Here is a 25,786-nt window from a genome sequence, read left to right as displayed (position 1 = left end):
GGAAAGAGTGAAAATAAAAACTTGATATTGCAACAAGTTTTCAGACTCCTCTGCATAAGACAGGTAAATATAAAAAGAGGTGTAGTGTCTACACAGAGCAATGCATGGCAGGTGGAAGGAAATGGGACAGAGTGAAAAGGATAAACTTGCCAGAATCAGGAGGGAAGGAAAAGAAAATACTATTATTAATAACCTAGTTTGCTAAAAACAAAAAGAAGAAGAAGGGAAAGTGCAGACTGATGACTGATGTAGATTTCTGCCTCTTCATATCTCTGAACACTTTTATCTCCTATGATACTGTTTAGGTGAACAATACATGCAGTCTGTACTAGCAACAGCAAGGCTGAGCTATTTATGTCCTAGATGTGCTTTGTGGATTTACACAAGCTATTTCCGCTAAAGAATCCAGTCTCAGACTTCCCAAATTTCAGGGCGTAACTTATGAACCAAGTTACAGAAGGTCATACAGGACAAACACAGGCCACCTGGTTTGTTGACACAGATGCCCAGTGCTTCCAACTTAACCATGCACACTCAATACCTCTTACACTGAAATATATCCATCCCAAATCAGAAAGAAAAGTTGCTAAAAAGGATTTCTGATAGGACCTGAAAACTTTTTTTAGTAAAAATACCTAAGATTTTTAAATTTTTATTTTCTTTTTTAAATCAGAGCAGGTATAATCTCAGATTACCTGTTGGCTACTAGATATCTGCGTGCTGGCCACACTAATTGGCACTTTGGTCACCAGTCTTAATATGAAGTCCAAATGAGGGGTGGCTATAGATCCTGATGCATATTTCCAACTCTACACCAAAAGGCAGGCTAGATAATCACAGCAGGAAAAAATTTACTCCCTTTGCCTATAAAATTTGACAATCACACCCCTGAGCCAGCAGTGTGGCAGTGTAGCCAAGAAGGCCAATGGTAACCTGGGGGCATTGGGAAGAGCATTGCCAGTAGGTGGAGGGAGGTGATCCTGCCCCTCTACTCAGCCCTGCTGAGGCCTCACCTGGAGTGCTGTGTCCAGTTCTGGGCTCCTCAGGACAGCAGAGACATGGAGCTGCTGGAGGAATGTTAAGATCCAATTATTAAGATGCCTCTGCTCAAATCAAGGTACAAATGGCACCGTGTGCCAAAGTCAATAGTATGGATTTTGTTTAACTGTAAATGCTACTGTTAAACAAACCTCCATTTAATCTTGGAATTAACCCCTTCCTGTTTGCCATCTGTGCTTATCTTCTGGGAATTTTTTCTTTGACACTATTTTGAGACAGTTCATTGTGCTCTTTAAGCCGTTGCAAGTGCATCCAGGAGAGGACTGTGAAGATGATCAGGAGAATGGAGTATCTCTTTTAGAAGGAAAGGCCAAGAGAGCTGGGCCTGTTCAGCCTGGAGAAGAGACTGAGAAAGGACCTCATCAGTGTACATCATTATCTGAAGGAAAAGTATTATCTGTGTCCCTTTAGGTTGCCTCCTAACTCCCATGTGTCTGATAGTTGTTAGTGATTTTATTCAATATGTATTCATACCATAAAAAAATTCTTTCACTTTCATTTGAAACTGCTTTGTACATTTGATTAGGAAAAATTTTTAGAACATATTGGTAAGAACAAAAAAATCTGAACTTTTAAAAATGGATTTTGTTACAGCTTTTCCAATATCCTAAATTGATTGACAAGTGGCTTAAGCATAACCTCTTAGAAGTTCAAAGGCTTTGTGAAAGACATTTAAAATACAGTATTTTGAGGCAATGTTTTCGTGTATTTATTTTTAAAATGCTGTTTTCCAGCCAAAATCAAAAACTTATGTGTCTCAGCAGTTCTCATAACATTTACGGTGTTAAGAAAGTTGAACTACCACTTTGCATATCTACTATGCTGGCATATTAAATGTTACCCAACTAAACTCAAATGCGCATATCCATTTTAATGTCTCATGGGCACATTTTAACTCTTTATTTAAAATACTTGCTTTCTTATGTCCTGCTATATCCTGTTATTTTTTTTCTATTTTTCTATTTCTTTTTTATAGATAAAATAAAAAAAGAACTATAAAAATAGAAATAGATAAATAGAAAAAAAGAAATAAATATATATTCAATCAGGCCAAATTTAATATTATTCTTACTTTTTTCAGAACAGTTTTATATACAATCCATTATCTTATGCTTGCTGCATTGTGTTTCCTTCTCAACATCTCAAACATAATGACAAAACATGTGGAGGATTCTTCTAGCTTGCAACAATTTTCTACGGTTTGTTTCTCACATGCCAGATGCTGTTGGATACATTACTCCATCAAAATAATGCAAGTTATAACAGTAAGGCACGGGAAGGCATTGTATTACTTACAATTACTCTCTATGTTTGCAGAATACAAACACATTTGAGCTTACATTTGAGCTACTAGGCTAGACCATTGCCACATGTTTTTATCTTAGATGTTACTTTAAAATGCCATAAATGATATCAAAAAGTATTCATTTTTCTCCTACAGGCAATGAGGACAAATAGCTGTATTGTATAGGTGCAAGTTAATTACACCCTAAACCTCCAAAGGAAAAAGAGGTGTTAGCATGCATGGTGCTGCACAGCATAGTGTGAGGAGCCAGTGAGTTTTGTTAGGCCTCAGCAATGGCTGTCAGAAGCCTGTGGGGAGGGAATGCACATGTGCCATGTCCAGGAGGCAGCCAGAAGATGCAGGAAAGCCTTGTCTCTGGCAAGACTTTGCCTGGCCACCTTTTCATATCTCACACGGGACAGCCATGGGGGGACAGCAGGGGACACCGAAGGCACTGTATCCCAGAGACAGAAAAAGGTCTCTGCTAAAGGATTGCACGGGGACATCAGGCTGGGCCGATGGTCTCCTGCTGGCAGGCACACTCGGGGAGGAACCAGGGCCATGAAAGGTAACTGTGCCACAGGCTGCGGGGGCAGTTCTGTCCCTCAGCTTTTGACTCTTTTGAGGGCTTTTCAAACTTGTTTTTGGAGTCCTGCCTTTTGGCTCTCCTGCCCTCACTGGCTCTTGCTCGCCCTCGCGTCTGTCCTGCCTCCCTGTGTCCCTGACCCATGCCCTGCCTGCTTCATCTCTGCGTCCCTGCCTGAGGCACCTGCGAACCAGTGGCCCGAGCCAGCCCACCGCCCATCCTTGTCGTGACTGCCCAGGCCCTGGCTCTCCTGCCCATGCTCCTGGCCCTCCTTCCCAGGCTCCTGGCCCTCCTGTCCATGCTCTGGCCCTCCTTCCCACGCTCCCGGCCCTCATGCCCACACTCCCGGCCCTCCTTCCCATGCCCCTGGTCCTCCTGCCTGGGCTCCTGGCCCTCCTGCCCAGGCTCCCGGCCCTCCTGCCCAGGCTCCCAGCCCTCCTGCCTGGGCTCCCAGCCCTCCTACCCAGGCTCCTGCCCCGCCTTCCAATGCTCCTGGCCCTCCTGGCCCTCCTGCCCGGGCTCCTGGCCCTCCTTCCCATGCTCCCGGCCCTCCTGCCCAGGCTCCTGGCCTTCCTGTCCGGGCTCCTGGCCCTCCTGCCCAAGTGCCCCTCATGCCATGTCATGCCCTCTTTTCCCTCTGTCTCATCTCTCTCTCTCTCCTTCTCTCTCCCATTTTTCTTCCCGCTGCTCTGTCTTCTCCAGCCTTTTTTAGTGGGGTGACTCCTTTTTGTTTTGTCTTTTCATTACTAATAAACACTTGTCAGATACAATGTTTGCCTCCTTAGCTTTAATTACATTCCTGACATCTGTTTATAAAAGGACTCCTTGCAGTTCCCCACAGTGGAATGCAACAGATACCCAGGGTATAAAGTGGTGGAAGTTGGCAGGTAGGGTCCGATCACCATTGGGGGCCAGGCTGAGCATCGGTCAGCAGAATGAGAGACCTTATATTGTACAGCATTTGTTTTTCTTGGGTTTTATTCTCCTCTCTTCCTCCTTTTCATTGCAATTGTACCTATTGTGATTACTGTTATGTTTTCATTTACTTATCAGTTCTTATGTCAGTCCATAAGTTTTAATTTTTATTTCAATTCTTCTCCACACTGGGAGGCCAAAAAAGTTGTATTTTAACTCTGGCCATCAAGTTGACGTAAGATTGAGATAAGAAAAAAAATAAATAGTATCAAAATAATACTAGTGAAAATCATAGAATCACAGAATCTTTTAGGTTGCAAAACCTGTAAGACCTTGAGTCCAACCTTTAATCAACCACCATCTGTCAACTAGACAACAGTACTAGGTGCATGTTCAGTCATTCCTTGAACACCTGCAGGGCTGGTGACTCCAGTACCTCTCTGAGTAGCCCATTTCAGTACTTGACAACCCCTTACATAATGAAATTCTTCTTGATGTGTATCTTGAATCTCCCATGGCATAGCTTGAGGCCACATCCTCCGTGTCACTGGTTGCCTGAGAGAGGAGACCAATCTCCACACCGCTACACTCTCACACATGTCTCTCCTCAGCCTCCTTTTCTTCAAGAAAAATAAAACTCAGATGCCTCAGCTGCTCCTAGCAGAACATGTGCTTCAGACCCTTCCCCAGATCTGTTGCCCTTCTCTGGACTCTCTCCAGCCCCTCAGGGCCTTTCCTGCACTGAGGGCCCAGCCCTGGACACAGCACTGGAGGTGTGGCCTCAGCAGGGCCCAGCACAGGGGGACAATCCCTGCCCTGGCCCTGCTGGCCACAGCATTGCTGATCCAGGCCAGGATGCCATTGGCCTTCTTGGCCACCTGGGCACAGCCTGGCTCATGTTCAGCTGCTGTCACCAGCACCCCCAGCTCCTTTCCAGCCACTCTGCCCCAGCCTGTGGAGCTGCCTGGGGTTGTTGTGACCCAAGGGCAGGACCCAGCACTGGGCCTTGTTGAACCTCACACCATTGGCCTCAGCCATGATCCAGCCTGCCCAGATCCCTCTGCAGAGCCTCCCTGCCCTCCAGCAGATAACCACACAACTTGGTGTGGCCTGCAGATATTCTGAGAGTGCACTCAACCAGATAGTAAAAAGGACTGATCCCAGTCCTGAACCTTGGGAAACCCCACTAGTGACTGGCCACCAATAAGATGTAAGGTCATTCACCACCACTCTGGACCTGGCCATTCTGCCAGTTGTTAACTGCAGTGAAGAGTGCACCTCTCCAAGCCTTGACCAGCCAGTCTCTTCAGGAGAACACCATGGGAGACAGCCTCAAAGGCTTTGTCAAAGACCAGGAAAAGACCTCCAAAGTCAGGAAAAGACCCTTTCCAATATCTACTAAGCAGATCACCTGATCATAAATGGAGATCAGGTTTGTAGGCAGAACTATTCACAAACCCATGCTGGCTGGCATTTGGTTGCGTTATTTGGTTTGTTCTCAGTTCGTTTTGTATGTGGTTGCACCCTATGTTACCTTCCATTCCCCTAATGTCAATCCTACCTGCAACCATTCCATTTCACTAAAATATTCCCTGTCTCCCATGAATCCCCTCCCAGGCACCTTGTCTGTCACTCAGCCATCCATCCCTCTTTTCTGGGTGAGGCATCAAGTGATTGGTCAGAGGCCAGGAACTCCTGCCATTAAGCCCTCTGAAAGGTTGTCTTCATTGTCAGTTATCCCCAGCTCCCTTCCCCTTTTTCCCTTATTGGTGGATGGCTAGACTCCTGCTTTGTCACTCCCCCTGTACTTAAGGTGTTGTTCCTGCAATCTTCGGGGCTCTCTGGAGTTGTACCCCCTGAGGCAAGGAGCTCCTTGTTCTCTGTAATAAAGCCTTGGATTAAGTACCCTCTGAAGTGCCTACTCCCTTCTTTCACCATTGTTGGCTGTGTCCTCCCAAGGAAGGCGCTCACACCCTTAGCCGCACTTTGCACTCCAAGCGTGGAAGAGTGTCCCCTGCAGTTGGCAGCATCAGGGCTAGCAGGGTAGGGCAGAGCAGTTGCCTGGTGGACGTTGCAACAGGCTGGGCCTGATCCCCTGGTTCTCCGGTATGTGCTATGTGATTGCACTCAAGATGATCTGTTCCATAATCTTCTCTAGCAGCAAGGTCAGGCTGACAGGCCTGTATTTCCCTGGACCCTTCTGATGCTGCTTGTAGTTGTGACCATTGGCCAGCCTCCAGGCACCTGGGACCCTCCTGGTTTGCCAGAACTGACAAAAGATGGAGAGCAGCTTGGCGAGCTCTTCTGTTACTCCTTCAGCACCCTTGGATAAATCCGATTTGAATCCCATTTATACATTTATGAATGTCTGAATGGCTCAGCAGGTCAGTAACTACTTCCTCCAGGACTCTTGGAAATGCAATCTGCTCTCTGTCCGTGTCCCTGTCTTATCAGCTCAGTGATCCTCAGGATCACTGGTCTTAGAGTTACAGACTAAGGTAAAGAAGGAATTAAGTACCTCAGACTTTTCCTCATCCTTGGTGATGGTGTTTCCCCTTCATCCAGTAATGAATAGAGATACACTTCCAGAGTTGCCTGTCACTTGTTCCAAAGGTCATAAACCTTGGGGTTTTTTCCTGAGTTCATGTAAAATATATTCAGCTGGTTTTACTCCATGACAGCTTGTCTTTTGCCATATAGGACTGTCAGGCTTCTGAAACCTTTAGATTGCCTTCTTAAAGTATGTACAGACTTCCTGGACCACTTTTTTATTATGCAGTTTTCCAGGGGACTGTCTGAACCATTGCCCCTAATAATTAATAATATTAATAATAATATTAAGGAAGAGTGAGAGGGAGAGAAGAATAACACCCATAAGAAGTAAGTGATGTACAGTACAGTTGCTCACCACCAGCTGACTGATGACCAGCCCAACCTCCAGGGCAATCAGTAGCTCCCAGTCTAGTGTCCCCAGTGCAAATACTGGACATTACACTCTCTGGTATATAAAATCCCTTTGGCCAGTTTAGGTCAGCACTACTGGCCATGCTCCTTCCCAAAATCTTGTGCTCCTGTTCGCTGATAGAATGGCAAACTGGAAAGTCCTTCATTTAGGGTAGGCACTAATTAAAACAACTAAACCATCAGTGTGTTATCAATATTATTCTCATTCTAAGTTCAACATGCAGCATTGTACCACTTACTAGGGAGAAAATTAGCTCTATCCTAGGCAAAATCATGACATGGGGGTACACCAGGTGAGAAACCTGAATGGTCTGAAAAACCTGAATGATATTCCTACAAAAAAAAGGCATGTAAAGAGTCATGTCTGTTGTAGCAACACCTGTAATCTACAGTCCAGCAAACTTTCTACTGCAATACAGCACTGCACATCCAGTCTTGTATTTTTTGAGATGTGAAACTTTCAAATTCAAGTTAATTATTTTAATTTTTATTATTCAAATACTGTCTGTAAGTTGTGATTAGGTATAAATGTAGATAAATAAATTAGTCATGGATTAATTACAAGGTTGCTGCAAATTATGGTGTTGAGAATGGGATCAAGACTGATCAAAAAGTCAGAATTCTCAAGGGGTTTTGGATCCAAAACTGAATTCATGACTCAGCTCATTAATTAATATGGCAAATCAAAGGCCACTTACACTCAGATTACTGGGGTTTTTTCAGCTTTATAGGCATAGAAATTTAGAAATTAAATTATTATGCAGTGTTTAAATGTTTCATACCACAGTGGTTGCAGTTAAACTTCTTGAAAGGACATGGTGCTCACAGAGTAGAGGCATTATCCTGGGACCTCCCTGGGAATAAAAGAACATCTTCTTGTGTCTGGCTGGAAGTCAATATTTATTTAATACTTCAGTGGTAATCAGGGGCCACTGGACTAAGTCCCAGGTGCAAACAGTTACTAATACTAGCTTTTCCTGACTTATAGGTGTACAGGGACTGCACTGTAGCCCAGAGTAGTCTGAACCAATGATCAGGAGTTTGCTTCTCCTCATAATAGCACTGCTTTTTCTGCAGACACCTCTCCTGATGGCCTTCTAAATATCTTAAGTCTACAGACTCACTCCTGGTCTTACTTGAGTTGCTCTGTTTCTTAATTCATTTAATTTACATGATTTGCATGGCACAAAGAAAACATAATCTCTGCAAATCCCTTTTGATCACTCAAATGTGCCTAAGAAATGCCAAGGATTAGATTGGTTCTCAGTCTTCCTGATGAGTGTTAACACCAACACAGAAACTCTATTCCCACAGTACTGTAGCAGAAATAAAATGTTTTTAAATGAACTTATCATTAACTCCCACTAGTTATTTACTCATAAAAAGTCCCTGATTCAAGAACATCTTTGAAGCTGACTCTTAAAAAGAGGAAGCACATGAAGATCCAGAGCATTTCCTAGTACAACTATGAAATCTGAATCACAAATTACTTCTTTACAAGGGCTGTGATACAGTTTTTATTGAAGTGTGTTTTACTGTTGGAATGTAACCAGGATTTGATGGAAAGCATTTATATAAACTTTGAAAACTGTTGTGTGGAAAGCTGTGGAGGAAAGGCTAAAGGGAAGATCAAAAGAGTGGCAAATAAGTTTGTGGAAGTGATTACATTAGCTGATGCCTGAGACAAGGAGAGACTTGTCCAGAAGGGTCAGATCGTAGACAGATACTTTTTACAGAACTGCTGGGAGCCATCTGCACAAGCAGAATCAGACTAGAGCATCTTTCTGAAAAGGCTCATTGAAAACAGCATTATAAGAGACACCATTAGCGTGAAGTCTAGAAATTTTTTCCTGATCTCAGTCAGCTCACACATGGTGATGTCTAGACAGTATTAGAAGAAAATCAAGAGGCCTTGAGGGTACACAAATTTTCTGTATTCACTGACATCTGTGCTTCATGCCTCTCTATAGCATTTGGTTTGTAGCTCCTGCCTCTAGAGGTGAGAGTGACCAATCAGTCACCTCTTCACATTACTTTTGTAATGACTCCAAGTTATGTTCAACAGTCATCTGTATTTGTTTACCATGTTCTGACTGATTGGCTTATAGTGGGCTTGAAGCATTAGTGCTTTGATTCAGATGTCTCAGATCAAAAATTTATATTTCCCTTTTTTATGGTAAAAGAGCCCCAACCCAAAAGAAGCAAACAATCCAGAGAATAATAACTAGAGATGTACCTCATCAGTGTTAAATGGTAACTCACAAAATCATGGCGAGCAAGCAAGTCTCTGGGTGAATCTCTGCAAAAGTGGAAGGGCGACAGGAGAACAAACCTGACCTCACCACAGAAGGTCTTTCACACTGTCATTCAAAGCCATTTTTTTTCCCATCCATATCAATAATCAGTTGAGGAATAGATTAGGCTGTAACTCTTTTTCTGAGAAATCTGAAAAAGCAAGGATTGTCTTTAGATCAGTGTGTGCACTGAAATAAAGCCAACTAAATGTGATGTAGTTCATGAACATTAATAAAGGCACATCACAGTGTCCCAGACTGACTGAGATGAATGTTCTTAACTTCCATGCTTTTTAATGTCTCTTCCACCTTCATAGGGAAATTTTGTTTTTTCATTCAGTTTTGTTGGTTGGATTTTTTCCAGAAAAGAATTTTAGTTTTAATAAAATTGCTTTTGACTGAAGTTTTCTACTGCAGTGTCTTTTTTAATACCATGCTGGAATTGGAAGGCAGTTTTGTGAAACCTCCGCTGGAAATGCGAGATGACAAACTTCCCCTACCCCAGCCCATGCACCCATCATGCACCCACTCACTCAACGTGTTTGGCTTACTGGTGACTTTGACCAAGAGGAGAAGCCACTGTCATACACAGCAGCATTTGCACATGGCTAAAGGGTTACTGTGCTGAGGAAAGTGTGAGGATGTTGTAAACTACAAGAAAGGAATAGCAGTTGAAGTTTGGAACCAAACCAGAGAAAAGGAAGGGCAACAAGGAAAGCACTGATCCCCTCACTTTGTCACCTGACCTGTATCATGACTGTTTACACTGGCTCTTTCCTGGCAGCATAGCATGAGATAGCATCTTTCCTTCATGGTGTGGCTTTGGGTTGGCCAGGTGACAGACTACCAGGATCCCTTGGGGCTCTAGCCACACCGGTCAGAGTATTGTACCTCTGTGTGGATGATCTTTGGAGTAAAAGCATGGCAGCCAAGGGATCTTCACTAGAAAAGGGACAAACCATTACAATGATAGCTGAAGGATTCTTCAAAAACTGCATGGGCAGCTTAGTACCACAGCTTTTAACTTAATGAATTACTTTCCTATGCTTAGCTACTGTGGGAATGCCAAAGCTTTACCAGCTGATACAAGCTCAAAGCTGTTTGCAGTGTCTCTACAGCTTCAACTTGACATTTTGCAGTTTTTAGATAACAACTGTCCAAGTGTGAATAGCTCCCGTCTCAAAGTTTATAGCCAGCCATGCAGAAGATGAGCAAATGGTTTTTAAGCAATGACTACCACTTTGTATGATCCATTTATTCTTAGTGAGAATGAAATCAGAAAAGATGGTGTTTGCATGAGGCAGATTCAATGTATCTATCATAGCAGCTTGGTGAAGTGGTGGCTTGCTTATGTCAAGTCTTCCCTCAGGGTAAGAGGCTGGTTTGGCCTCTTGCAGTGAGGAGTTGATTAATAAGGTACCTTGCTGAAAGTGGCAGCTCTGCTGCAAAATCTCATCCACGTATAATCCCACCCTACAGAAAGAAATCTAATTTTGGAGGGCCAGTCGTATCCACTCATCCGTGATTTTAGCACCCCCAGGTCTCAGTTATTCATTGAGGGTAGCAGTGAGAGTAGCAGCACAGTACAGGGAAACAAAACCGTTCACGCAGTCAAAAAGTATCCAAGGCTAAAGAGGGAGTAAATAGATTTACGTTCATCAAATCTCATGCTTGTTGGCAAACTACTCATAGGAACAAAGTAGGTTAACTACTTCCAAAGGAAAGCAGACATTTTCATTTCCCTGTTCTCTACTTAGAGGATCCAAACTTACCTGTTTTCTTGCTACATGCAATCCACCCATCTTCCTGTAGAAATAGCTACTTCCCTACAGACACATCTACACATCTGTAAGCACACCAGCCTATCTGTACTCCCAAATGTTTGAGTTTAATAATGCAGTGCTGTTGGCTTCCAAACTCAGTCCTCACTGAGCACATAGATCTCAGCATTGTACCAAGGAAGAAATACAGTGCTACTGGGGATGGACAATGCAGAACTCAGAAAATCATCATAGAATTACACCCTGAAAGTGGCTATGTCACCTCACTCTTGATACATTGCCCACCTGATTCAGCAAACTAAGAACAGTGGATGAGTAATTTCATGAAGAAATACAGAACAACAGAGAATTTGGAAAAATAAGTAAAAGTAAGTGGAGAAAAGTTCATCCTCAACAGCTTTTTTTATGCACACTACTAACTAGAAAGGTTTTCCAAAGTTCTGTCTTTCATTTAGAAACTCCCTGCTTGCTTTCTGTTGTAGCCACAAGATCTCTCTTTCTGTGTTACACAGAAGAGAACTGCTCTATCAAATACAGTAAAAAATCTTTCAATTCTGCTTTTAACACTGCTGTAGTTTTTGTGTTGCTGCACTGGGTTAAGGGCAATCCTCTCTCAAAACTTCATACCACTTTACTGCACTGAACTAGTAATACATTTGCTGAAAATCACCATGAGTCAGAGTAGTTTTTAAATGCAATGCTTTACAATAAAGCTTAATTTACTGGTACTTACAGCTGTGTTTTCTTATGCTTTCTCAGGTACAATGGAATAATTGGTGCTTCCAAAATGAAAAGTTTAACCAAAAAAAGTTTGAATCACAGCTGTTGTTTCTACTTACCATATATTTAATCTTGACTTTTTGAACCAAATTCCTGGAAAAACTCAGTAAAACATTGCATTACTTTCCTGGAATTAAAAAGAAAACATGTGTACCTGGGGTTTAATCTTAACCTCTAGCATTCAGCTCTGAATACTGCAACATCAATGCAAAATGTCATTAGAAGCGGAAAACTGATGAAGCTCTAAAAAGTAGTAATAGTAGTTTGCAGTACAAAAAATAAAGGCTAGTTGATTAAAATTATCTAAAAGTTAATTGCTCATTGTGTGTCAACCAAGATACAGCTATCAAAGCTGGAAAAAAAGAAAGTATATACAAAGATAATAATGATACTATTAGCATATGGCTTTGCAGTTTTCAATCTGGCCTAAATGAATTCAGTTTGTGTAATCACACTTCTTGCATGGCTTTATTTGGCTCCCTCTTTGCTCTTTCCTGCAGTAATTGACCATTTCAAATTGATTTGAGAGTAGAGAAAGATTTCTGAAATTATCGACTTCACATTTATTCAGTGAAAAAGAGTACCTACACAAAAAACAAAAATCCAATTCTGCATTTCAAGGTGGAAAAGGTTGTAAAACAAGCAGTGGCACACAGCTGGCAGACGCTGATGGCCACTCAACTAATAAGTACTGCCTGCCTCATCAGAACACCTTCTGCATCATCTGCACATGCACTTCAGCAAGGGCTGGCTTTTCCTGGCGAAGAAATCATAGCTGTGATGGGAACCAGAACTGGCAAAAAAAGTATAAGGAAAATGGGATGGACATTTAAGGGACTAGGCTCTGCTATTTTCTTCTTTCTATAAAAAAAAATCGGAGACAAAAACACTCCTTTATTGTGGAAAATATCATCCTTAAATTTTAAATTTTTGACATAGTCATTTTTGCAGCAAATTCTACTACAAAAAAAATTGCAATGACTTTTTATTGGTTTTAGGATGACACAAAACAGAGAAGCAACAGCCATCCTTCTTAGAAAGAGCATTACTTTTAACTATACGTCAAGGTTGAATTAAGTCAATTATATTGGTGTGCTTAAAACAGAAATCAAATTAAATTACACATTATTTTTTATGCAGAAGTTGTCATTAATATTTCTTCACAAATGTCTTGGAAGCAATTAATAGTTTTGTTGTATTCACATGAGCTTTCTAGGTGATACCAGCAATACAAGTATACCTGAAATAATGCCAAAAAATGTAACAGCATTCAGGGTGCAACCTTCCCATGTCATAGAAATTTTTGAGTGCAACCATTCAGTCAGTTCCTTATTTGCCAAGTGGCCCATCCATAAGATTTGTGTCTCTTGAATTTAGAGACAAGACTGTCAAGCAGGGCAGTGTCCAAGGCTTTGCACAACTCCAGGTAGCTGATGTCAGTCACTCTTTCCTTATCCACTGATCCCTGATGTAACTCTGTCATACAAGGCCACCAGATTTGTCAGGCATGATTTGCCTTCAGTGAAGCTATGTTGGCTGTCACCAATCACTTCCATGTTGTCCATGTACCTTAGCAGTTTCCAGGAGAATCTGCCCTATGATCTTTCCAGGTACAGAGGTCATGAAACTGACTGGCCTGTGGTTTTTTCTTGGTTTATTGTTGTTAGTATACTTACTCCATTTTCACATGTTCTGGTTTTTTTGGTTAGTTGGTCAGGGACTTTTTGTTTTAGTTTGTCTTTTCATGGCTCTTACCCCTAAGTGGAAAAATGTTTGAAAGAAAAAAAGTTTAGGATTACATTAAATATCTTAGTAGTAGGAGGAACCTATTACTCTAGTCAGTAGTGGCTTTTTTCTCTGAATCACAGAGCAGTTCACAGAAGACCATAAGTTTTCTATACAAATAACGGTTTGCTGCGTAACTTTAGTTTTTGCCAAAGACTTTATACCTCCACTTTTTAAAATATCTATGTCACAACATTTTCTCTAAAAAACCCCCACAAGTATAGTGCAGATATACTTTCATAAAATAAACAATAAGATTTGAAATTCACTGGCATTATCACACTTTCCACTTCAATGGGAACTGTACAGATTTGCTGCTTTAGTCTCCCAGTTGGATTTTTTTTACTTTCTTGTTTTACTTACTTCACTGCATGAAAAAGGTGTTTTGATTAACTGTGAAATCTAACTAGGTCAGGATGTATTGAATCTCAGAAAACAGAATTTTGATCAACCTAAGGACTCTTTTCTTGTGTGTTGTAAAAACAAAACTTGGTGTAAAAATGTGCAACATTTTTTTTATGACTTTTAGAAGCACTTAAGTTTCCTGTGACTGACTGGTACAAAAGCACCCCCATATGTCACACAGAAAGTAACTCTTTGGCTTCTAGAACCAGAAGTAGGGGAAAATATCTTGATTTGATCTATTTTAATTATACCTTTTCTTTCTTTGCACAATGTGACACCTTCCTTAACTCCACAAGAACAAAAGGCAAACAGACAGGCTTTACTCCAGCTCCCTGAGTAATTCTGGTTCTTGAAATCACAATTTTCATTTTAAATTTAGTTATAGGTAAAACATCTAGCTACATTGTAAAATAAAATGAAAATGCAGTGAGTAGTCTGTCCTTTGTTTTGTTGTTGCCTTACAAATATGCTCTTCTTTCTAAAGGACACCACCTAAGCAAGTTCTGTCATGAAGCAGTACCATCTGAATCTAGAACTTCATGCTGCAATGTTCTTGTTAACATCTGTTTCCAGAAAATATTGACATGCTTATGTTTAAAAAATTACATATATTTTCCAGTATTTTTTCGGCACTCCTTGAGTATGCTGGTAGTCTCAGAAGCAGAACATATAAGATTCACTATTGTAGATGAATTTATAAAAATCAGTCTTGAGTATGCATAGAAAATTCTTCCTAGTATTTGTTTAGCTTTAAAATTCTATTCAAGTGCAGTGCTGCTAGCAGTCTTCCCATTTGTTAGTAATTCTATCAGAATAAGATATTACTGATGAACATGCCAGTGTATGTTTCTATACTAAGGTAGGCCTTCATATGAATGCTGTAACCACTACGCATAAAATTCAGTTTGATTCAAATTTTAGGCTGGACTTTTCTTTTACACATACAACATAACTTGTAAGGACAGCTGCAGAATTTGACGTTGTGGAGCTCTAAGAAGGAAAATGTCTTTATTGGTTTAATCTTTTCCATCTTCAGTTAATCACAGCTCAATGCACCTGGACTATCTTCTTTCTGAAGCCAGAGCCTAAAGATCAGAAGATAATTTGAACCATTTCCAAGTAACTGAACAGGTGCCCAACTTTAGATAGCTTTTTAAAATGACAGACAAATAAGAAATTACTAAAACTGAATTGTGAAATTTTTAAAAAATGCAGATATAATCTAACTCAATGATGACTGTAACACATCACTGGAATGCAAGGAAAGTGGTTCATTAGTCATGAGCTTTAAATTGAATGTCCTTCGCGAAGATATTATCAAATTTGATAGTTTTCAAATTCACAGGATGGAAACTTATTCTCTGCAGGAATTACTGAGTAAAATTTTATCATTTAAGAAAGCATTTTGCAGCCATTCAGAAGACATTGATCATTTAAAATCGGCATTTTAGGATTGTGTTGTCAACTATATCATCATATGGGGATATGGCCCATAAGGAGCAGAACTGCTGAATCAGATATTAGTACTATTTATACATTATTTTATACATTATAGTGCCATTTTCATCCTTAGTTAGGTTGCTGAGAGTACTTTTCATTCTAGAGAAGTTTTATGCCCAACTTCTATGTGTTTAACCTTCTTTGACAAAGGATGTCCCTAAAGTCTAATATTAATCCAGTAGCGCTTCATTTAAGGAAAAATAACCATAATATTATAGATGACATTCAATTATGTACATTACAAATCAGTTTTTCTCCCACTAATTATAACCTTCTGATTCTGCCTTCAAATGTATTTAAGTGTTATTTAATTTTTTTTTCCATCTACTGGCACAAGTTCTTCAGATGTATAACTCTCTGATGATTTACTTGCAATATTCATAATAATTTGTTATGTCCTCATACTTAGATCAATTATCTGTCTTTAATATATTGCTACCTTCTTGATTGATGTTCTAAGAAAAATGAGGCTTATAAAGTTGTTTGCCAGTCCTCCCCAACAGCTTTTTAATCTGTTGGTCAATTTAATTCAAATTTTAAAGAGAGAGGTGAAGTCTCCATGACACTATGTTCACTCAAGGTTTGTGAAGGTTGGTGATCTGTGGGAAGGAAAGGGACCCTTCAAGGTACTGAACAAGAAGTGAAGTTGGGGATGCAGAGAGAATAACGAGAACTGAGACACAAAAGCTGGACATGATGTGAGAAGAGCTGGCACCCTTGGAAGAGGGAAATCAGAGCAAAAAGCAAAAGTCTGGGGGAAAAAGTTCATTCTGGTCAAATGTTCATTCATTGAATTGATTTGCATGATTTTCTATGATTTCCAGTAGCTTCATTTACATGAAAAGAGAAAGGGAAATTATCCAGCCTGGCTTGACAAAGCATTTAATCCTGAGAAGTCCTGAGTGCCTCATCTGTCACTTGAGCAAATCTTAGGAATAGAATCTGACTTTATTTCATTTGTAGGAGTCATTTCTGTGATTCTCTGCTGCATTTAGAGTAAGCAACTGCTTTTAAACTACAGGTCATAACTTTATTATAAGTGTAAGACTCATAATTGCATTAAGACTTTCCAAAAGCACATCTACAATAGAAACATTGAGGTTTAATTTGCGTAAGCTGCAGCACTCCCTTCAGAAAAGGAAATGCTGTAATTTTTAGCATAAAGTTGTTCTATTCATATTATAAACCAAAGGCACTTACAATAATGTGGGGAAGCAGGAATATTTCCCAAACCACTTTGACATGAATGAGTTCAAAGCCTTTGCAAATTGTTTTTATTACATCAAGTAAAATCATTTCATCTTATACCCCAGTAGAATCTGGCACACACATATGCATTACTAATTTACAGCAGAAACCAGGTCTTCTCTCAGCAGTGGGTATGAATGAATCAAGGCCAGAGCAGGCATTTTCCTTGTACTGTGAAAGAAAGTGCTAACTACATCAAAGTTGGCCTGACTGCAAGTAAAACACCATCCAAGGAGGAAAAGCACAAACATATTTTCACTTTGAGATTGTGAAAAATGGCTCTACCTTCCCTGAAGGGAACAGGATAATACTGCTTATACATGCTGAGCAGCTCTGCTTCTTTCACCAGGTTTCAAGCAGAAGAAACTGAGCAACAGTCAACTCCTTTCCATTTGCTTTCGCTTGCGCACACTTGACTTACTGCTGGTTTGCATTTTTGAGAGGCCTTTTCTCCTATCTTGCTGGAAGGCACAGTTGGTTTTTTTCCTTTTCCTTGGACTGTGAAGCTGTGAAGCTGCACTCAAAAACAGAGTAGCCAACTTTTTTCCTCTACAGCAAATGGGTACTTTAGAGTGGCTGCCAGTAGTTGAAAACACAAGTGGCACAAATAACAGCCATTATGTTTGTGACTCTGTAAATGGCTAAGACAGGCATTACCTTGCCTATCTGATCCCCACCTTTCCCACGAAGAGATTTAAACCCAGCTGTATTTGAGCTGAGGCACATCAACGGCAACCTCTGCTCAAGGTGCCTTTTCCAAACCTCTTTTTCCCTCTGATCAGAATGCAAACCACAAAGTGCTTAGTTCACATCCAGAGGCACGTACATGAGGATGAAACACTGTACAAATCTGAGTAACCCTGGCAGGTCTGAAATCTTTGGCCAGAAGATAATCTAAATCAGTCTCTGGAAGTGTTCATCAGTAATTTCAGTGACAGCCTCATCCCAAAGGCACTTGCTAGTTATATGTACTTTTTGCTGGCCTCCGGCACAAGCTGTTAGAACTAATTCCCCTTCACCTCTCTAAGCCTGCATCTAACCAGAGCTGAAGGCATTTTTAATTTATTTTTAGGGACTCATCAAATGTCTGTTTCTTCTTATTTCTGTCCTGTAATCTACCCAAGAGTTTTAGTCTCATCCCTAATCAGGATGGATCACACCCATTCAAATTAAGCCCTTGCTCTACAAAGGATTCAGCTGTCTTTGGAAAGAGCTTAATAGAGTCACCTTGTGTCTACCCAGAGCTCCTGGCAAAGCTGTCTTTCTCAAATACACACATAGGCAGAGCCTCACTCTATTTCTCTCCATTTGATGCAGAACTGCAGCAAACATCCATAGGGGTCTCTAGCAAGGACCCAGGTCATATGGTTCATTCCTGGCAGAACAACATCCACAGGGTTTTTTTTTTTCTCCAGTGCTTATATGTATTTTCAAGTTTAACAATGTTTTCATTAGTCTATTCCTAACCATTCTGCTTCCCAATTTCTGCCTGCTTACGCTTTACACACTCTTCAAGACATTTAGGTGAGTTAATTTTGATGTCAAGCAGATTTTGGATATTGCTTGAGCACTTTGGAGAAATAAAAAGGAAAATACTATAAAATTATTCAGAATATAAAATAGCATCTCTTAATTCTAGTGATTTACCTTGGAGTACAGTACTTCAGGACAACCTGGTAACTGAGCATACAAGTCACAGCATGTGGATTAGCTTCATATCCTTTAGAAACTAAGAATCATTACTTTTTAAAAAGCTGTTTGTACTCTTTGTTTGTGACTAATGTGACCCAATCTATCCAATAATGATAAGTTGGAATCCGCATCACACAGAAACAAGATTTTGAAAAAGCATTTAAATCTTCATTGTACTGAGCTCACAGTATGATTCAAAGAATGAATTAGAAACCCTGCAGATGGATGCATAAGAGGGAATAATCTTCCTTAGACAATGCAGTGTCTTAAACCAGTGGTGAAAGGAAATTATTGACTGTTTGCAAGATCAGTAAAGGAGTTGTGAGGGCATAAGGCTGACCTGAAAATTTCTATGAAAAAATCTGCTTCCCTTAGGGACATACTAAAAAATAAAAAGGAAGTAATTGTCTGCAAAAGGAACTGTTATAGGTCATACAGCTTTCAACTATAAAAAGGCAGTTATTCATTAAAAGCCAGTAGTGTTCACATACACTGAAAAACAATCAGCCAGTTCTGTTTAAATATAGTTCTGGACAAGGAGAACTAAGTTCCACACTGCACATAGCTCCCAAATTAGATGCTTGCTGATGTTTATCCTTCCCTGTGGCTTTTTTTCATAAGTAGTGCAGAGGGTCATGGCCCTGATTCTCCTCCCCATTTTTCCTCATCCCCCGGTGAGAAGTCTGAGATTTATATACCTGGATTTCATTGGTTGCATGGAGAGGGAGAGATTTATGTTATCCCTTTTGCTTCTTACAGACAGGAAGTAATCACAGTGGTAATAAAACAGGAGTATACTAGTCTAGTTCACTAGATGGCAATCAGGAGTAGTTTTGCTTTGAGCTAAGCAAAATTTTGGGACAATTGTTATGATTATTATACCATATTGTAATCCCAGTCAAACCTACAGAAGCTCTAGGTTTGAATTCTCAAGCCCTCCATTAAGAGATTGCATAACTTCAGTGTAGCAGAATTAAACAGCATTTATGCACAAACAATAAAACAGAGAAAATTGTTTAAGGAAAAAAAAAAAAGTTGTGTCATATTATGATTTAGCTTAAAAATAGGACCTTTCCCAAGAGGTCTTGGCTGAAGCTGCTACCACTCTGTGAGCCCCCACCAGATGTTATAGCACTTCTGCACCAGGATGGCTTAAAAATTACATATTGGTGAGGTTGGAAGTCATCCAGTCCTACTTTACTGCCCAAGCAGAGACCTCTACAGCACAATACTCAGGAAGTCCACATGGCTTTTCAATATCTCTGGGGAAATAGGCTCCACAGCCTCTCTGGGCAACCCATTACCATGCTCTGTCACTCCCACAGTAAAGCTCTTCCTCATGTTCGGGGGCAATTTCCTGTGTTTCAGTTTGTGCCTATGGCCAAACCTAATAAAGGGGCAGGATCATGTCCCTCCACCTGCTGGCAATGCTCTTCCCAATGCCCCCAGGATACCATTGGCCTTCTTGGCCACCAGGACACACTGCTGGCTCATGGAGAGCTTCTTGTCCACCAGGACCCCCAGGTCCTTCTCCACAGAGCTGCTCCCCAGCAGGGCAGCCCCAGCCTGTGCTGGTGCCTGGGGTTGTTCCTCCCCATGTGCAGGACCCTGCACTTGCCCTTGCTGACTCCTTTGATTTGCCTGAACCTTGTTGGTGTAAAGCCTCAGATCAGACAGTGTTTGATGACCCTTGCAGAAGACCCTCAGAATTTGGGGCTGTAGCACTTTGGGGCAGATACTTATTCTCTTTTTACCTACATGTAAATCAGGAGACACAGTCTAGCTTTCTAAAGAAAGACTGCAAACTCACCGATTCAAGACTTCGAAAAATGCTCAGGTTTTTCTTTCGCTAATTTTCAATTTTAATGAGCTCAAATTTATTTCAGAAAATATTCTTTGCTTAATACAAAAGTTATTTGCAAGAATATCCTAAATGTTTCCCAAAACTTAAAGGCAGACTTCACTAAATCAAACAAGGAATTTTAAAGTATTAATCAAAATTATACACACTTTTCTAAGTTACAAAAGCAGAACAAAATTATTAAGGTGTTTTCTGCTGCAATTTACTAACTACTTTTTCGTTCCCTCCCTTGTGTCAGCTTTTCATTGAAATGCACAAATAAGTCCATCAAAATAATTCTGATCTGAAGACATTTAAATAAATTAAGCAATCCTTAAATCTTTAGCTTGTAATATTCATTTACCATGAGAAAAATTGTTAAGTCAAATCTAAACTCTGATTTAAAAAAATTAACATCAGCATAAATGCAACCTCAATGCTGTTTCCAGGTCAAATAATGAGCAGGATTCTTAAGCAATCACAGCCCTGAGAAAACAGTATTAATTCTATCTATGGCATATTTGACTCTATGAAACACACTGATTCTGGTTTTCCTTGCCCTCTGCATTGTGTTATTATCTGAACAGACTTTTTCACACCCATGTTGCAAAACCCTCCAAGATAAACTAAACTCAGAAATCAGCATACGCAAAATAAAATTTCAGAGGGACAATCTCCAAATATGAATCAAACAGAATGTATAAAATTCCTTTTTTCTTTTAGAATGATGAATCTAGAAGCCTAGCACTTTAATCAGATTCACAACCCCTGCATACAGCACAGCACAGACTGTACCACTGCCTCCAGCTTCAACTGAGGCTTTTTGTAGACAAATTTTCAGGAAGTCAACTGCAATGTTCTTAAGTGCAGATGCTGGCCCAGAAATCTCTAGAGTCCAAGAGTTTTCACAAGATATAAAAAAAAAGAATGTCTGAGTAAGGATCCATTACAGTTTGCATTCTGCCTTTTTTTTTCCCCCCTGGTAAAAAACCCTTCTGATCTCAGTCTAAGGGATTCTAAGGTACCAGAGATGGCAACAAACTTCCCTGATTCACAAATAATGTATCACAGTGACTTTCAGTTAAATCCAAAAATGGAAGGCATTGAAAGAATGTGGAAGAATAAATGTGTTTTTAATCTCCTTGGTCGTTTGGGTGGGAGAGAATCATAGAATGACTTGGGTTGGAGGGATCTTGAAGATCATCTAGTTCAATCCAACTGCCATGGGCAGGGACAACTTCCACTGGACCATGCTACTCAAAGCCCCATCCAACCTTTCCCTGAACACTTCCAGGGATGAGGCACCCACAATTATTCTGAGCAACCTGTTCCAGTCTCTCACCACCCTCACAGTAACACAGTTTTTCCTACTGTCATTTTGGATCTATTGCCCCTTGTCCTGTCACTACATGCTCTTTTGAATAATCTTGTCTCATCTTTCTTGCAAGTTCTCCTCAGGTAGTGGAGGCCCTAGTTAGGTCACCCAACACCTCCTCATTTCCAGTCTGAAATATCCCAATTCTCTCAGCCTTTCCTCTTAGGAAAGATCCTCCATCCTTCTAATCATCTTGGTAGCCTCCTTTATACTTGCTTCAAGAGCATGTCCTTGCTGTGCTGTGCCCCCAGAGCTGATGCAGCCCTGCAGGTGGGGTCTCAGCAGAGCAGAGCAGAGGGGCAGAATCCCCTCCCTGCCCTGCTGCCCACCCTGCTCTGGATGCAGCCCAGGACACATGTGGCTCTCTGGGCTGGCAGTGCCCATGGCTGGGTCATGCCCATCCCCAGCCTGGATTGATACCAGGGTTTGCCCTGACCCAGGTGCAGCACCAGCACTCGGTCTTGTTAAACCCCATGAGGTTCGCATGAGCCACTTCTCCAGCTTGTCCAGGGCCCTCTGGATGGCATCCCATCCTTCAGGTGTGTCAACAGCACCCCTCACCTTGGGGTCATCTGCAAATCTGCTGAGGGTGCACTCAATCCCTTTGTCTAATTTAATAACTCTGGTCCCTGTGAGACCCCTGAGGGCACCACTTGTCAGCGATGTCCATCAGAACTAGAAGTCATTGATCACCCTCTGGATGCAACCATCCAACCAGTTAATCAGCCACCTAACAGTATACCTATTAAATCCATCATTCCCCAGAGAAAAGGATGTTGTGAGCAACCATGTTAAAGATTTTAGAGAATCCAGATAAATGACACCTGTAGCCCTCCCCTTGTCCACTGATGGAGCCACCCAGCCACAGAAGGCCACTGACTTGGTCAGGCACAACTTGCCTTGATGATGCTGTGCTGGCTGTCTCAAATCATCTCCCTGTCCTCCATGTGCCTTAGCACAAATTCTAGGAGGACAAATTCTAGGATCTGTTCCATTACCTTCCCAGGCACAGAGGGGAGATTGACAGGTCAGTAGTTCCCAGGGTACTCCTTTCTACCCTTTTTAAAGATGGGTGTAATATTTCCCCTTATCCAGTCACCTGGGAGTTCTCCTGACTGCCATGGATTTTCAAGTATCACAGAGAGTAGTTTGGTAACCAAATCCCTCAGCCATATCCCTCAGGATTCTGGGATGCATCTTGTCAGTTCCTGTAGACTTATACACATTTAGGTTCCTCAGGTAGTCATGAACCTACTCCTTTCTTACAACAGAAGGGACTTTGATATCCCAGTCTCCAACCTGCTGTTCATCCACTTGAGGGTGGGGGAAGAGAGGCTGCCTGGGATGACTGAAGCAAAAAATTGTTGAGTAGTTCAGTCTTGTCTGTTGCTACCTGCTCACCAGTCTTGTTTGTTGGAGAGGGTACACTTTTTGATCTTTCTTTTCCAATTAATGTATCTGTAGACACCCTTCCTGTTACTCTCTGTGTCTCTCCCCAGATTTTGGTTCCAGTTGTGCCTTGGCCTTCCTCACCCCCTTCCTACACAACCATGCTTCTTCTCCATACTCTTCCTGTTAGCTGTCTGTTTCCACTGCTTGTGCATTTGCTTCTTTTCCCTGAGTTTGACCAGCAGTTTCCTAGTCAGACATACTGATCTCTTGTCTTCCTTTCCCAGTTTCCTTCTCCTGGGAATCACTAGCTCTTGTGCTCTGTGGAGGACTTCCTTAAAGATCTGCCAGCTCTCTCCTGCTCTCTCCTGCGACCCTGTCCCCATGGGCAGTCTCCCAAAACATCCCACTGACTATCATCTCCATGAAAAGCTGGAGGTCTGCCTTCCTAAAGCTCAGAAGCCTGATGTTACTCCTTACCTAACCTCTATCTTTCCGGACTGCAGACTCCACCAGTGCATGATCACTGCAGCCCAGGCTGCCTCAAATCTTGACAACCCTGATTAGCTCATACAGGTAACTATCACATCACGTTCCCCTTAGTTAGGGGAACGTGATGTGATAGATAGAACGTAGATAAGAAGGTGTCCTTCATGCATTCCAGGAGTCTTCTGGACACAGCTTGCCATGCTTCTTTCCTAGTAGATGACAGGGTGGTTGAAGTCACTCAGCAGAGCAGGAGAAGGATGGTCATGACGTCTAACTCAGATTTTCCCATGCTACATGAAATGTGGCTTTCTTCTTTTGATATAAAATAAGATTGCTTCACTTGTAAAAACAAGTGGACACTTGATCCCAGACAGCACATAAACTGTGTCACAAAAAATAATAGGAGTCAGGACTCAAGGAACCAGGGGTCCACATGAACAATCCACTCAAAAATAATTAGTTCTTTTCCATAGTTACAGTGTTACCCTAGATGTTACAGAGTCAGGACACGTTCTGCTTCATGTTGAGCAAGGTTTCTTAGAAATTCATTGAGGCTGGACATGGATTTATAAGGAGCCATCAGATATCTCTTCTAATCTTAGTTTCCATGTTATTTAAGGCAACACTGTAAAGAAACTATTTCCTTTGATAGAAACACATCAATCTAATTGAAACTAATGGAAATTACATGCCTGCAATGATCAGAAACCAAATTTTTACAAGTGCTGTATGCCATAGCTAAAACATGTTTTTATTCTTTCTAAATCTAAAGGAAGCATTTGACTTTGAAGAACTGTAATTACAATCTAAACAAAATTATTTCAATCTAGCTTTTAAACCCCAAACCACAGAAATCTTTTCAACTAGAAGAACATTCCAGGCTTGAATTTCCAATATTCCCAATAGATGCTTGCCAAAACAGTGAAAGCACAAGAAGTTTAATTACTTGAAACTCTTTACCTACCTCAAGGAGCCTCTGTTATGTCAGAGAAGTCATATGAGCTTCCTCAAATATTTGCACATCATATATTCAAACCATATTACTGATTTAGCAATTAGAACTTCTCTCAGGTTCAGCAGGAACAGGAGCAGGCAGCCATGGACATACAGCTGAGGGTTTTGTGCAACACATCTTGCTCCAACAGCCCTGCTGTTATTTTGTTTGCTGCTATTTTTCCACCAGCTTTCAATAAAGCAGTTCACAATGAGTTCCCAATCTCAAAACCCTTCTGGGAGCACTGGTGTGAATATATGAAAACTGCTCAGCTTTTATCTGTCAGTATGGGTTTTAAGCTCTAAAAATTGCCTTTTGAGACTCACACAGAGCTGTGTTGCAAAAAAAAAAAAAAAACAAAGGCTAGAACCTGCTGTCAACTGCACCTTGTTTATCTGTAAACTTCACTGTTATTTAATGGAATGAGCAATTTCAATCATATCACTTAAGTCCCGATGTGTGGAATTTTCACTTTGGTAAGAGGTAGCTTAGGCAAAATAGATGTAATTGCTGTAGAGGTGCAGTAGTACATAAAATCAAACACCATGCCTCCAAAAGCATTGTGTCAGTTTCTTTAAGAGCCTTGGCACTGATTTCAGTGAAAAATAGTATTGAAGAAAATTTCTGTGGAAAAAAATTGCATCATTTTGGGTTTCTTCAGTGCAAGGAAGGAAGGCTTTGAAATCTCATTTCCTTTAAAGATAAAAAGAAAATAAAATAGAAGTTAACCTACTGCTGGCTCATTAGAGTGTAAAATATGGCATGGTGGTCTCATGAGGGATTGAAAAATGATTGTTTTCAAAGTGAAAGATGGTGATAAATAAAGTTGTGACTTTCTAGTGCTGGGCAGGTCAATCTGTGATCAGCAGCAGAGCAGTTGATAGCAAAGGTGGGTTTCTGGATAAGCTCAGTTTTTTGAATCAAATTTTCTGATATTCTAGGAGGAATCAATAAAAAAACGTGTTGTTCCTTATGCTTCCTTGACTGACCTCTTCAGTGAAGCCTCTACTCCTCCAAGACATATTTTCAGAAATTTTAATAAAGAATTACAGTGTGTCAAACCCTGTCTAACCTTAAACTTTAGGAGCTGTCAAACAGCTAGTATTTTTAAAGCAGCAGTAGAAAATTGTATGTTAAGCAGTTACAGGCGTTTAGCATACACATGCAGCTAAACATTTCAAATAATATCTTTGGAGGATGAATTCTTGTCCCTGGTGAATTACCATCAGTTTTCCACAGACTCGTCTTGAATGACACTCTAAACAAAAGCCATAGACTGTTTTTCCTACACAGCCTTTTGCCCATACCTCACTATCTAATCATAATATAACCACGATTTCTAACAGCAAAAGTGTGATGGTGGTCACAAGGGTTTTCAGGTGAAGAAAGACGAGAATGTTGACCT

The sequence above is a fragment of the Melozone crissalis genome, unplaced genomic scaffold (genome assembly GCF_028551555.1).
Source record: "Melozone crissalis strain CALT ecotype California unplaced genomic scaffold, PUWL_Pcris_2 ptg000005l_1, whole genome shotgun sequence".
Classification (NCBI taxonomy): Eukaryota; Metazoa; Chordata; class Aves; order Passeriformes; family Passerellidae; genus Melozone; species Melozone crissalis.
Note: the sequence above shows the minus strand (reverse complement) of the source record.